The sequence below is a fragment of the Canis lupus genome, chromosome 6 (assembly GCF_011100685.1).
Source record: "Canis lupus familiaris isolate Mischka breed German Shepherd chromosome 6, alternate assembly UU_Cfam_GSD_1.0, whole genome shotgun sequence".
NCBI lineage: Eukaryota > Metazoa > Chordata > Mammalia > Carnivora > Canidae > Canis > Canis lupus.
In genome coordinates, this window is record NC_049227.1 from 66,081,412 (window position 1) to 66,097,518 (window position 16,107).

At 38.0% G+C, this 16,107-nt stretch overlaps 1 long non-coding RNA gene across 3 annotated transcripts in view; it reads right to left on the reverse strand.

Annotated features, from left to right (window-relative positions):
- Positions 1-16,107, reverse strand: part of LOC111096433 — a 217,399-nt gene that overhangs the window by 199,172 nt on the left and 2,120 nt on the right. Inside the window, exon 1 of one of the 3 annotated variants that reach the window (XR_005361368.1) lies at positions 3,219-3,398. The exons of the other annotated variants lie outside the window; for them this stretch is intronic. This is a non-coding gene — a long non-coding RNA (uncharacterized LOC111096433). Of the gene's footprint in view, positions 1-3,218; positions 3,399-16,107 lie in introns of those variants that run through there. 3 annotated transcript variants of the gene reach the window in all.

Here is a 16,107-nt window from a genome sequence, read left to right on the forward strand (position 1 = left end):
GAATATTGTTACCATTAAGAAGCTTGCAGTCTAGCAGAGGAAACAACTAGACAAATACATGCAATTATAGATACTTGGGGTTACAAAGAAAGGGTATATGACTCAGAAAATTTCCTGGAGGAGGTTATAGAATGTCAGGTATCAGAGAAACCTAAAAGGTTTAGAAGTGCTGCATTCTATGTGTATGGACACATAACTGTGAATTCACAGCTCCCAGCTTTGTGAGATGGTCAAGACAGTACGTCACAGACAAACTTGGGTCACCATGAATAGCATATCTGATACCAGAGACTTTCAACAAGGTAGCGTTGAACAGATTTAGCTCACCAGTCCCCCACTTAAGGATCCTAGGTAAACCTTAGTTTTTGTTCTCTACCAAAAATATCAGCATTGCTTGTTTTCTGTCTCCCCAGCACTCCTCACTATTCAATCTATGTTCAACATCCATGTTCCTCTATGTTTAGCATTTACAATCCTAAAATCTAGTTCATCCTCAATACTGAGATGTGGTTTCCATGTCAGTTGCCTCAGGTAGTTTTCATCCTATTCTTCAAGTCCAATACCAGTCATACATTAATTTATACAATAATTATTTATCAAGGACCAGCTATGGCCTAGAACTACTACATGATGGTAAAAAATATAATTATAGCCTCTATCCTCATGACTCTCATAATCTGTAGAGAGAGACTGATATTAAAACAGTAACTGCACAAGTGATTTTCAATTACGTTTATATGTCCTGTAAAAAAAATTATATTAAAAGGTACAGGAACAAAACATGAAAGAATCTTAATTAGTCACCTGACAGATGAGCAGAAATTGACCCCAAAAGAGAACTGCAGGGACCCAGAGGACACAGAGCCTGTGTTCTAGACTAACGACACAGTGTGAAGGAGCTGAGTGTGAAGGAGGCTGGTGTGTTGGAGGAGCAAAAAGCTAGCCAATGTGACTGGATGTGAATAATAAGAAGAATCATAGGCAATGGGGCTGGAAGGGCAGAAGACAGCCAATCCACCCAAATGGATTCACCACTCTGCATAAAGATATTTTTCTCCAAGACCACACGAAACTTAGGATGCATGTGACTTCAGCATTAATGCAATCTTACAATTTTCTATTTCATTTATGGTTTATCAAAGAGTATCTTAATTTCTCAATCCACAAATTTAGCTATAATTCCGACTAATCCCAGTGCCTTGAATATTTCCTCAAGATATGGTTGACTTTAATCCAACCAGTCAGAAAAACTAAGCAGATATAAAATGTTTTATAGGATCATAGCAATTGAAAACATCTCCCAGGGCATATAATAAAGGGTGGTGGAAGAACCAGAGCTAGAATCTGGTTCACTCTGCTTTCTCTCTGAGGATGTTAAAGCTAAAAATTATGCCCTACCGCCTTATCCCTAGAATCTAAGGAAGAGAGGTTACCACAGGGCATTCTAGGAATCCCTCCAATCCTCTTGTCTATTTTACTATCCAAAACCTTTCTTTATCTCTAATATTCTCTTTTAAGTTCTTTTAAAATTAGAATTTGGAGTAAATGTGCTTTATATGAAAACAGTTGGCTGTTTCTGTGTGTAAATGTGGTTGAAAATGAAAGCTATAAAAACAAAAGTAGAAAACCTTGAAACCTCAAACTCTGTGCATCCACTGGTCAAAAGTTTCTGTGGTTGTATGTTGGAAGATGGCAGGGAGTTGCTAGCAGAAAACAAATCTGGAAGAGGGATTATACTATTTCTTACTTCTCTAAGGCTCACTTATTTGATCAGACTGAGATTCTGCTCCCCTTTAATTCCCCATATACTACCTCGCTGAAGAGAATTAATGTGCAATCATGATTCTTTGTCCCCCTCCCCTAACCGGCAGCACAGCCACCCTATTCTGGACTCATGGCCATTGGTGGGTTTTCCTACCCTACCACAACTTAACCCATTACTTAATTCAGCATTTTCTTGGCATTAACTTAGCATGTAATTCTTTAGTCTACATCGTTTAATTCACCTGAGTTCAAAGAAAACCTGTGCAAATTCTGAGGTCAAAAGTTTGTGGACCACTGTTTTTCCCAGGAGGTCACTTTACTTGGGAGTATGATGCCATTTTCTAACCATTTTCAGAGCTGAAAACATAATCTTGAATTAAAACACTTTGCATTTTAGGAGCTCAGTTCCTATGCTGGGTTCTGTTATTTTAAAGCTGGCTAAAAATTTCCTGGAGGTGACTGAGTTTTCTCATTCCCCGGGGAAGCTGCTGTGAATGACTTTCCACAATGCCTTTTCTGAGAGTCGCCAAGTTCACTTTTTGCAACCTGAGTGTTATACGCTTAAATATATGCCAGGGGCATTCAAATTGAAGGAACCAATGAAAATTCTAAATGGAAAGCTTTTAAATGAATATAGAAACAGAGAGCTTAACTTAAGGAGGTAATAAAGTAAAAACAAAGCTTAGGGTTCCAATCTCACCCTAAGCAGTGGGACCCTAAGCAAGCTGCTCTGGATTCCCATTCTATCTCAGGGATTTCATGGCATTCTTTCAGAGATGAAATGAATTAACACGTGTAATTCATTTCTTGCCTTTGGCTTTCCTGATGTCTAACTAGCCAGCATGATAAGACAGGGAGTAACTCATGTTCTGTTTTTTTTTTTTTCTTTTTTTTTAAATGAACTAATGGAGATTCATTGATTTATGCAGTCAATTATAAGTGTGGGCAACAGCCAAATAGGCAAGTTACTTGAAGGAAAAAAAAAAAAAATCCTCAGGTCACTGAAGCAGCAATTAGCAAGTATTGTGGGGAGAAGAGGAAAAAGGAGGAAAAAGGCCTGATGAGGCAAATTGCCTTTAATTATCCTTAAACATTTTCTCGTCTTCTTTTGATGCCATAAGACCCCCTGCAGTTCCAAAATAAAATAAGCCTGAGTTTTGTTTTGCTCTTTTAAATAGGAACATAATAGCCACTGTGGAAACATGTTCTTAATCAAAGGTATTAAACTCCTGGCTGCTCTCCTTCATTTGAAATTGCCTGGGTTCATTATTATCAAGGGGAAGAGAAGTCTAGTCACCATTTCGCTCCCTTCTTAGTAAATTAAAATATTAATTACAAAATACGTTATTTTTATCTTATATCTTAAGCTATTAGTTACTATGGCTGGATTAAAAAAAAAAAAGAGGATTCATTTTGTGCCGAAGTAATTTCCCTAACAAAGCATTCATACTTACTTTCTAGTTCCTGGACTTCAAATCAGTACGTGAAATGCTGCATTTTTGAGAGCCATCTGAATAAATTCGATAGCAACTTCATTTATTTTCTGTCTCAGAGATAAGTGTGCAATTACAGTTGCTGTGTCCATGTGCTCATGGCATGTGCCCACTCAGACAAGGCCACTGGCTGCAGCCAATGCCCGGCAGAGCTGAGAGGAAAGAAAGAGTATTTCCTTTTCATTTCCACCACACAATGCAGTAATCGATCTTATGCCCGTAGACACAAATGCTCAATCTCTAGGAAAGAGGCAAATAAAGCCACAGAATAGACATTAGAGCTAACTAAAACCCTCATTGTCTGCCTCTTCAAAGACTCAAATTACCAGCAAGGTACTGAGGTGACAGTAGAAAGTCTTAAGAAAACACAAGCCAAGGACCAGCATGCCCACTAAGCTTATGCAGATGACCTGGTCCTGTGGTGTCTCAAGTCATCACAGAATAAACCAAAGCTGCTCTCTCTTTTACCGGTGAAAGTTGCATGCAGTAATCATGCATGTGGAGTGTATTTGGCAAGGGTCTAAAAGCCACCCACCCCCTTGCAAAATATTCCCTCCTTTCCCTACTACCTGCATGGTACCTGAAATTAGATAATTTTTCCCTCTTACACTTGGAAGGATATTCAGTTTAAGAGGTCACTATTTAATTTCGGAAACAGCTAGAGAGATAAGACTTTATAGCCAATACCATTTATTAAGTGCCACTATGCACTAAGTACTTTACATATATTATTTTCCTGAATCGTTACAATAATCTTATGATGTAGACATTTTTTATAGCACCTTGTTATGTGTGAAAACTGAGGCTTAGAAAGATTAAGTAACTTGAACAATTGGCAAGTGGTACAGTGAAGATCTAAATCCAGGTGTCTACATGTAAAGCCCTTGCTCTTGCTATGTCTGTTGGCTTCTATCTGATAGAAGATACATGTTGGGGTATAAGGAACAGAGGGCTGGGGCTTTGGGAAACAGAAGAGAGGATGGAAAAAGTGGAGAAGGGACACTGGCGAGAAGAGAATCAGCTCTAGACATGCCCTCAGAAGGGAGAAGCCCTCTTTGCCAGACCGTCAGATGGAAGCATTAATGCTTGCCTGCTCAGTCCTCCCACTAAACATCATCCAAACCAACCTTCTTTTCAGACCTTTTGTGCGTATGTCTCACTGAATTGCCCAAAACCCACAGTCCCTGTTAATGAGTGAAGCAGTTGTAATTCTTTCACATGCACTCTTCTGTGTCCTTGGTAGATTTCTGACATACGCCCCTTCCTCTCTGAAAGGGTCAGGCTCACTGGTCTCCACACATCAAAGCCACTGGGAGGCAGGAGAGTGTAGGGTAGTGGGGCTCTTCTGCCCATCTGTGTGCACCTTAGGCAAGTTACTTAAGCCTCTGTGCCTCAGATTGCTCTTCTGAAAAACCGGATCGATAATCATGCCTCCTTCATGGAACTGCAGTGGCTAGCAGGTAGAAAATGTTGAATGGATGCTAGCGTATGCTGGTAGACAGTAATAAACCATCAATTGATTTAACTAAGTAGGATAGCATTCCTCAAAGGCATACTGTAAAACAATTTCTGAACCAAGAAAGTTTGGATTCCTTGGCCACCTGACCCGCTCTTACAAACAAATGCACAATGTACCTTAGAATATAAAAAGAGTTCCCCAAACTGCAATCAAGAAACCTATTGTAACATATTTAACATGTTCGTTCCATGAAGCACACCTGAGGGATTAGTGTTCCAAAGAATTCGCCATAGGAATTATGAATGGGGACAAAGAAATGTAAACACGAGTGCATTTAACTGTACCAGTTCTCTTGTATCTGTCACATATTCATACTTCAAAACCAAAACTTCTTTTTGTATTAAAAACTCAGCTCACCAGTTAGGAGACTGGTCTTGAACAAACTACTCATCTCAAGTCTCTCTACATACATGAGTCTGTCTTATTGAAGGTAGGGAATCAGCTTTAATCATCGTTGAATTTCCAACATGTATTTCAGAGCCCAAAACTCTGGCCTCAGAATGCTTGTAAAAGGAAAGATTGAAGTCTTGATTGGGAACTAGATGGAACAAAATGGTTCATCTACTATCACCAAGTTGATTCAATCCCACAGACCTTTGCAGAGCCAATGCAAATTCTTCTGCCAGCAAACACTGAAACTGCATTAGGAGTGCAAGAGGTTGACAGGCAGATATTGCCTCTGAAAGATAAAGGGGGAGGAAGCAGGCGGGGGCAGAGTCTCAGACTGCACTGCAAACCTGACACTCAGCCAACCTAACCTAATGGGAAACCTCAGAGCAAACACTGCGTTTATGCGTGTCCTGCAAACAGCAGAAGTGGGCAAGCCCTAGGGCCCCCACCATGCTCAGTCAGTGGCTGGGGGGCTGCACAGAAGAGCTTGGCCTTGGCTCAAACGCTGCAGTGGAGGCAGATCCCTAAACCACTGCAAGAGCAAATCACCAGCTAACTACTCCTCATGGCTGTGGGGGAAGTTCTTTCTTGAGGTTAGATCCAGCAGTGCACCTCTAGGCTACCACAATGACTCTCTTCCACGTCTGTAACTTAAATCCAGAGATAAACAAGGCTAAAACTTTACACTAGACTATACTGTGATAAGAAAATTAACCAATTCATTAAATTAATCTAAGAAAGCCGTATGCCAATAGTTTAGGGAAAGACAGATGGGGTGATTGGCTAACAATGCCTGTCATAGACACAGGAGGAGACGATAATTATGCAAAGAACATGTATTTGCCATCCCTGGATTACCCCTTCCCTCTGCCAACTCAAATCTCCCTCAAGGTTCAGGTGAAGTTTCACATTTGCCATAATTTTCTTGACTCTATAAAGGCCTCTCCATAAGGTCTCTCCTTTCATAACCAGTTACAACATTTATTACTGTCTCATAATTTGTCACAGAATTTCTATTTCCTGTATTATCCTACAATTGTTCCTATTACAGCTAAACCCAATAAACCAACCATGAACAATTTGATAGTAGGTATAATGTCCCTTGCTTTCTTACTTTTCCCTTTTTGAAAAGCCTCACATCCCTTAACACACTGTAGAGAAAATAGCAGTTGGTCAGTGCCTACATTTAGATGTATGGGTCAAATGACTAGACTCATAGTTCTAGAGATGGGCAACCTTGTTGTAGAAATTCAAGGGCACTATTTATTTCCTTCAAAATGCTCCAAAGGAAAGGAGTGAGCATCATTCCCTGTTGGGATGTATCTGCATACATACTTGTGCCTTTTTGTTGCACGTATTCCTTTTGCTGCTCCTAGGAGCCACTGGCAGCTTACAGGAGGTCTAAGGAGAGAAACCGGAGGCTTTAGGAACATTTCTATACTCTCTATCTGTTCCATCCCACTACCCTCTGAAATGTCTAGCTTGAATTTTCTAATTTAACATAAATTTCCCCACAAGCACAATTTCAAACGTCCTGGCCACCAGCACCCCTTCCAACAACGGTTCCACCACTGAGCCTCCCAACAGAAACTGTGGAGCTGCTTCTGCTACTTCCCCCTGAAATTCATACAGATAATAAAGCGTGGTCTCTACTTCTATTTTCATGGTCAAAATCCTCCAGGGACTGGTGAAGTCAACTCTGCTTCCCTTACTTCCCACTTCTGCTATTTTGATTCCCATCCAGCCTCTCTTCAAAGATCAACTTTCCAAAGATCAACTTGTTACAGAAAGAAACAAAACAGATAGAGGGAAAAAAAGAAAGGTTGGGATGAAACTTTTTTTTTTTTCTATGAAACAGTTTGCCTTCTTACACATTTGGCTTTATTTACTAGAGGTGGGGGAAGAAAGACATTTGCTTCTAAACTCACTGAAGTAGACTCTACTCATTCAAATTAGCTTATCTTTTTAAATTTTAGATAACACTGCCAGTTTGCCAGCTCATACTGTTCAGAACATTTAAAGTAAATAAAAGCTTTCAAGAAAATCTCTTTAAACCCTAACCTAAAAAATTAGTTCTCATCACATCCCATATGTTTACATGGTCACAACTGCCATCCCAATTTTAAAGCTCACTTAAAAGGGCGTCAGAAGGTAAGTGATTTGCTGGAGGTCACAGTGAATCCAGGGTGAGTCAGGAATAGAAGCCAGCTGTTTGGACTAGCCACCCCATGCTCTAATCACTTCAACAACATTCATTCCCACACACCCCATTATTACAGAGACACTTGTCCCAGAGCCCTGTCCAATTCATCTTCTATAACACAGGCTGTGGAAATTCTCAAACCACCCATCCCTATCACTTCTCAAATTTGATTCTGACTCATTGTAAAGTCTCCTTCAGTTATAGTCACTGGGTCATATTCAGATCAAATCTCTTTAGTAAATTGGCAGGCTGTTTTCTTATTTAATACAAAATATCACCATAAGTGCTAAATATTTTGCCAACTCACAAGTGTAGAAATTTCTTCTCACTTTCATGTATCACGTTGGTGTGAATTCAGTGAGTGCTCCCTATGTGCCAGGCACTGTACTAACTATTAAGGATACAAAATAGAGTCCTCAGCTTCCACAAGTTGACCATTTATTGTAGAAGACAAACAATTAAGCAGACAATACATTAAATTAAGTCCCATCATAGAGGATATATCAACAACCTTAAGTTCAAAGAAAAGAAAAAAAAAAAAAAAAACAAAGAAAAGATATTTAACCTCAACTTGCAGGATCACAGAGATTCCTTGGAAGCTAAGTTCTCGGAGGAGATACCAGCCAGGTATTACGGGTTAAATTGTGTCCCTCTAAGAAAGATATGTTGGAGTGCTAATTCCTAATACCTCAGAATTTGACCTTATAGAGTCTTTATACAGATAATCAGGTTAAAAGTAGGTCATTAGGTTGGACCTTTATCCAGCGTGGCTGGGGAAATTTGGACACAGAGACAGACGGGCACACAGGGAAGATGACATGAAGACACTGAGAGGGAAAACCATGGGAAGGTGGAGGCACAGAGCGATGTACCAACAAACTACAAGAAGCTAGAAAGACACAAAGAATTCCCCTACAGGTTTCAGAGGGAGCAGGGCCCTGCCAACACCTTGACTTCAGACTTCTAGCCTTCAAAACTGTGAAAAAAAAAAGTTCTATTGTCTTAGGCCACACAATCTGCAGTACTTGGTTACAGCAGCCCTATGGAACTAAGATGCCAGGATGAAAAACCAAAAACCAAACAACAACAACAACAACAAAGGAGCATTCAGGTAACGAAAATCAAAGGGGCAAATGCCTTAATACAAAACATTCCCCATGTCTGGTATGAGTTCAGAATGGTGCAAAGCCGAATGTAGGAAAGGGGATGCTGGGAGCTGAGGCACAACAGGGAGTCAGAGCCCAGCCCTTGAGTACTGGGTGTACATATTTAGTTTGCCCTTTGCGATCGTGGAACCTATGGAATCCCCAGGGTTCTTACCATGGAGAGAAAATTCTCTGGATATTGTATGTTCTGTACGTCTGCTGATATGCTTTAAACACTGCATTTCCTCTGCAGTCAGCAGCTTGAAGCATCAAAGCTTCTGTTTCAGCACTGCATCAAAACTCAGGAAGCTTTAAAGTTCATCCAAACACCACACTTCTGCTGAAAGAAGACATCGGGGCTCTAGAGACAAGCAATGAACTGTCTCAAGGATCCCTCTGAAAATAAATATCCAATAAGTGGACCTTTATTTACATCCTGTAATGTCCTTTCCTGTTCCTAGGTCTCCTCCAGTCAGAGATATAAGAAGCTACGTCAATTCCATCCGAGGGAAGGCAGTCACCCAAAACGGGCCCCAACAAAAGAGCAGCAAAACCCTGACGCTCAGGCCACTAAGAGCCCTTTGCCTTTGCTTTATAGAGACATCTGAGGCCATCACTCTGGACCATGCGAACACGTTCACTTGGAAATGGACAAAAATTAGCAGCTTCAATTCCTCTTTGAAATATCCCTACACTAAAAAAAAAAAGGTATTTTTGGCAGACTTCCCATAAAGTCCAGCTTAATGCATTTCCTGCCAGACATCTGAATGGAGAAAAGCTCATATGACCCACCAAACTGAGGAATTCTGGTCAGTGAAGCAAGGCTTCCCTTAGCTCAAGAGAACTGAGAAAGGGGATTAGAAACGAGGAGATGTCCTTCAGGAAGATGTGTGAAGAGTCAAGGACTTTCTTTTTTACCTTTGATGTAGGTAGATGTCACCCTAATGAGAGGAGCTGCCTTGTGGAAACGCAACAGAAAAAGCATGCCAATAATGAATCAAACACCTGTAATACTTGGTTTTACAACTTGATCACCAGGTCTGTGTTTAGAATGAGTGTCACATGTGCCTCATTTCAACCGCTCTCTGAAAATTGAACTCCCACGTAAGAGGTTTGAGGGCTACAGAAGACTGAGTTTTCCTCCTCCTTCCACACACACACACACACACACATCGGGTTTGAATTTTGATGATTTTTAGTTATAGTTGATTTTGTTTCCTTTGTTTTCCCTGCCCTGAAGCTAACGGAATTAAATGTGGGCTTACTGCTAGGTGCAGCATCCAGTGTACAACATCCAAACAGCAGTGGATTTTATTTTAATATTACAGGAAATTTTTACTCATAGTAATCTGCATTCACCTTTCCTAATATCTCTGGATAGAGTTTTCCCTTCATCCCTCTCTTGAGTCTTTGTCCACAGTTTAGTGAAGAGCTTACCCCACTTTATTGTAACTTAGGGCTGTATCTCTCCCTTTATAACAACTGCATCTTAATCATCCTTGAAGCCCCAGCTGCCAAGACAGAGTATGTGCACCATTAATTCTTCCCAAATTAATGAATAACATACATCTTGGACAACCACGATATTGCAGAGCCAAATTTGCCATTTCAGCTAATCATGGCTTGTCCTGAGAGTTGTACCAATACTCTTGTACGTGACTGCTGAAAACACAAGGTGGCACACGTATGGCCCCTCAGAAGAACGCTCGCCTGTTGCCTAATCTCAAGTTTTCCCACCTTTGATTCTCCTTTCTCATATTCCTTAGAAAGCAGAAGGAAAGGTAAGTAGGTAAACAGCTTAGAAGATGTTATGCTAAAACAAGGGAGCTGCAACCATATAGTATTTTCTATTATATAGATGTTTATATACACAGTTTAATACTGCATTTTTTTTTAAAAAGATTTTTATTTGACAGAACGAGTATAAACAGGGAGAGTGGCAGGAGAGAGAGAGGGAGAAGCAGGCTCCCTGCTCAAATGGGGCTGGATCTCAGGACCCTGGTATCATGACCTGAGCTGAAGGCAGATGCTTAATGGACTGAGCCACCCAGGCACCTCTATACTGCATTTATATAAACTACGCATGCTAAACATAATTTCGACTCTTTATTTAAATGTTTTCTTTGCAAAATGCAATAAACTTCTTTGTAATCAGAACAGCCTGGTTTATAATAGTTTGTCTTAGAAATACAAAGCATAAAAAAAAAAAAAGAAATACAAAGCATTTAATTGGGTTTCCCATCTACCCTCTTCACACCCTCATCATCTCAGGAGATGAGAGGCAAGGCATTGCCCTCATTTGCCTGAGGGGAAAAGAGAGCAGGAGTCAGTCAGTGACTGAGTTTAAAAAAGCAGTGCTCTGGAACCACTCTGGAGTAAATATAGCGGATTTCAGCACAGGCTGGTCCATCTTGGCTTTCATTCAAAATGGGTTTTGTTAGGGAAGCAGAGTAATAACCTCTATTGATGAAGAAGTTATGCTCAAACAGCACACTTTATTGTCAGAAACTTTATTAGCAGAGCTCAAAATATATGAGGCATTAGGGAGACTCTGGTATGTCAGGAAAGGAGCCAATTTTGGCTGATCATATCATCAACACTAACTGAAATAATATCACATGTTCTAGAAAATAAAATTATGATTCAAAGACTTTATGGCAAAAGGAGAACAAAATTTGGGTTTGAGGAAGTCTTAAAACAGAAAAGTTATCATATAGGCTTCCAGTTATTGGCAGAACATGTATAGCTAAAATATACATGTCCCAATATCCTCATCTCAAAACTTTCAGGCTCTGTGCAAAATGTAGAACTAAGTCACCCAGAAACAACTAGAACTAAGCTTTCTCATTTTTCATATAAAACTTAGCAGTCATCCAAGGAGAGATATCATGAGGCAGTTTTTTGTAAGTCCAACTACTCTAGAGAGAGAGTGGGAGACACTGAAAAGAGAAAACAGGTCTGGAGACCAGACAAGCCAGAGTGAGAATCTTACTGTGCAAACTTGGCTAAATTACCTCACCTACTGGAGCGTTAGTCCTCCTCATCAATAAAATAAAGGTAATAGTATTTAATTTACCAGGTGATTTGAAAATTTGAGAATATGTAGGTAAAGCATGTAGCATGTAACCAGCGAATACCAAGTGTTCAATAAGAGGGACCTATTATTATACCTAAAATACCAAATTACATTTACCATCAGCACACACTTGTGGAAAATGAGATTCAATAGCATTCATGTCCAGAAGCAATTTTGTCACCTATTAAAAGAATTTTAATGTCAGCAAATGAGAGGGAGAAAATATTCTTTTTATATAACAGAAAAGGATATGTAAAAGATAAGTGATTGAAAGATTAAAATTACATCAAAATGTAATCAATCATCACCATGTATAAAATGTCTACACTAGATTCTTTCCAATTTTTATTTTACTGAGGAAGAAAAAGATAATAAAAGCAGAGAAACAGAAGAAGGGGAAAAAAAGAAAGAACAACCTGAAGAAGAAAAGGAATCAGAAAGAAGAGAATGGGGGTGCTCAAAGTGAGTTTAAACAAAGATATATTTAGAAGAATAAAAATGGAAGGCAACAATTATTTACAACAGTATGAAGAAAATATTCCCATTTTTAAATTCTCCTGATTGAAACAATTAAGATGCTAGATAAAATATAAAATAATATTGTTTTAATGTATTATTAAGCAGGCATAATATTAAAAAATCCACAAAAGTACAAAGAAAGTAACAGGATCCTTGGAATAAAGTTGGTTTTTGCCCAAGAGTTCTTCATTTTTGACAGACACAGTGTGAACAGAAGACAGGAAATAAAATTGGAAGGGGTTCAAGGTGAGTGATATAGTACAAGATGCCTGCATTGAATGGAATCCCAAAGGTCTCTATCTTCAAGTAAGAGTAAACTTGAAATGAAATAATGCTGTATAACAGTGGTTAAGATAGAGACTTTCTTGCCATGACCCTGGTTCTGTGTGGAGAAAATAGATTTCTCCTTACCATTTGTAAATACAACTGTCCCACACAGAGATTAGTGATCCAAATTTATGTTTACCTACATGATCATATAATATTAAAGTGGGTAATTTAATATGAAGTAATTCAGAGTTGCTAGTGTCAACAAATGACTGCCAGAAGCAAATATAAATCCTCTCTAACAGAATTAAAATTCAACCTGGTCTTTGGAAAATAGCACTAAATACATAAGAAAAATATGCCACCCACAGTAAAAATTAAAACAAAAAAATCAAATCATAAAACATACCTGAAGAGAAGACACAATGAAAGAGAATCAGAAGAAATAGCAAAAGTAGTAAGATAGAGGCCCACAAGGACTTCAGAAATTGGCAGTTATACACAGCATAGAAAATGAATAACACTGATCTGTTTAAATTTTTTTAAACACAGAAAAACATGAAAATGAATCAGTGGATGAGTGATTAAAAAGAATGACTGAACATATTTGAAAAAGAATCAAAACAGAACTTTTATACATTAAAAACACAATTACTTAGGTTAAAGGAACCAATGGATGCATTGCACAAAAGAATAGATAGCACTGCAGAGAGAATTAGTGAACTGGAGTTAAATTCTTTTTCTTTTTTAAAGATTTCATTTATTTATTTGACAGAGAGAAAGAGAGCAAGCAAAAGCAGGGTGAGCAGCAGAGGGAGAGGGAGAAGCAGGCTCCCCACCTGACAGGGAGCCCAATGTGGGGCTTGATCCCAGGGTACTGGGATCATGATCTGAGCCGAAGATGGACACTTAACCGATTGAGCCACCCAGGTGGCCCTGAAGATAAATTCCTTAAAAACTATCTCTAGATCTCTAGATATCTAAAATAGATATATAATCTATTTATATAATAGATAATATATAAATATCTAGATATCTAGAGATAGTTTTTTAGGAATCTAGAGAAACAAAGAAATAGGAAATATGGATATAGATTCACAGAAATAAAAATGAGACAATATAATCAAAGTTCCAGCTGTAATTAATAGAGAAAATAGGAAAGAAACAATATTCAAAGACATAATGGCTGAAAATTTTTCAGAATTAATGAAACAAACACTAACAGTTAGATACAAGAAACCTAAAAAAAAAAAAAATCCCATACAGAAAATTATAAGGACATCACATCTAGATAAATCAGACTGAAACTGTAGGGTACAAAATGAAAGAGGAACCCAAATGCAACCAGAGAAAAATGACAGCCAATCTACAAACAAGGCAATTAAGCTGACTTCTCCATATCACTAACAGAATCTAGAGACAGTAAAATAATATCTTTGATGTTTTGAGAGAAAATAACTTTCAACATAGAGTTTTATCTATGTTGAAACATGGAAGCAATCTTTCAAGAACTGGGGAGGAGGGGAGAAATAGACATTCTTAGAAAAACAAAAACTGACATTTTTACCACAAAAAGACCTTTGCTAAGGGAACCTATACAGGATCTTTAAACAGAAGGAAATTATCCAAGAAGTAGGAAGAAATGCTGAGTTGGACATTTCTTGTGTGCCTCCTCAAATTTTCTTGGTCAAACCTTTTATTTCAACCAGAGGAGCACCAGCCAATTGTATGCAAACTTTAATCAACTTCACCCACTTGTAGCCTGACAACACTGCACCTTTCACTTCCTGCCCTGGGAATTCTTACACTCGCTTAACCCAGGATTAGCAAGTAATTAATGCCTCAAAGGATAAATGGGACTTTTGACCAATGAGGACTAGGAACCAATGAATAATGCCCCTACTTCTTCCCCAAAATGGACAATCTGAGACTTGTTCAGTAACGTTCATCAGGGCCTTAAAAGACGGCATACCCAGTTACCTCTAATAGCGGTTAATTCAACATCCCATCTTTATACTGTCTCTCCCTCCTTCCCTATTTCATTTTACTCCCAGATAAACTACTTGCTTGTAAACTTTTGTCTCAGAATCTTCTTTCTGGGGAATCTATTATCTTAAAAAGGAAAAAAAAAATGACAATGACTAATTTGCTGAATGTGGAAGCATCAAGAAACAAGCCAAGTAGAAAATACTTCAAATAAAGGCAATGTTAAAATGGGAAGGAGTTTTTAAGAGTAAACTCCTTCTAAAATCCTTTTATTGCTTGAACAATGGATAAAAGATTAAATAATTTGGACTTAATTAAATATGCATTTTAAAATAGCTACAAAACCACTAAGGAAATAAATATAAACTGTACAATTTCTAAAGAAGGAAGAAAAGAGAAATATTTTGGGTGTGGGGATGTTGAACAGGGAAGGCAAAGCTGGCCAGAAGCTTATTCAGAATAAAAACAACAAGATTAAGGCAAAAAAGGAGCAGGAAAAAAGTAATGGAGAGACACACGTCACTATGCATTTATCCAAACTCATGCAATCTACAACAGCAACAGTGAATCATAACGTAACCCATGGACTTTGGGAGATTATGATGTGTCAATATAAGTTCCTTGAATATAATAAATGTACCACTCTGGTGGAGGATGCTGATAATAGGAGAAGCTATGCATGTGTGGAGACAAGGTGTATAATGGGAAATCTTTGTAACTTTCCCTGAATTTTTCCATCAACCTAAAACTGCTCTTTAAAAAAAATAAATAAATAAATAAATAAATAAATAAAGTCTTAATTAAAAAAGGGAACAGGAAAAAAAGGGACAAATGGAAAACACAAAATAAAAAATAGAAATAATTCAAATATACTGATATACTGATGTAAACTTCCTAAGCTTTCCAAATAAAATAAAAATGTTATCATGCAGATTAAAAGAAAATTCAAATATATGCAATTTATAAGAGACACCCCTAAAGCATAATGAAAGAAAACAGAAAGTAAACAGTTAATAGGAGAATTAGGAAAACCAAGTCTGGAATAAGCTAAATAATATGCTCTAGTCACAGGTTCCTAGTGCTTTTTTTCTTTTTTTTTTTTTTTTTTCTGATCCCTGCATCAGTTGTTTTTCCATGATGCCATGCCAGTTACTGAGGATAGGGCCACTATTTTATTCATCTGTATGTATCTACCACCCAGCATAGCAACAAAGCAGTATCTGCTGATTTCATGAAATCAAAATTGTACTAGTCTGCAATCCATCAGAAACATGGTAAGCCTTATCAAAAAGAGCAACAATGTTTCATTTAATTTATGAAGATTGATTTGTTCTGATATTTCTAACATAATAAATGAGCTTTATTTCTCCCTAGAGGATAAAATCAAGACATAACTCAACTTAGGAAATGTCTACATGTGTGGTCATTTATAAGGTGACAGGCATGACCATAAAAGATGGCATTCATTTATTCTACATATATTTATTCACCTAATCTGTGCCAGGTACTGGGTAGGCATTTGAATACAATGATAAATAAGACAGACACAATCCTTGCCATTTTGGAGTTTGCAGACTAGTTGTATAGCAAAGCGCTAAACTAAAGTAATTTAAATTCAGATTAAACAGTTTAAATTTTATTGCTTTTAGAATATGTTACATTTAGAAAATTCCTTGACTGCAAAGAAAAATTTCAGCTAGTTTTAATGTATTAATTTATAATATTGGGCACATCATACAATCAGA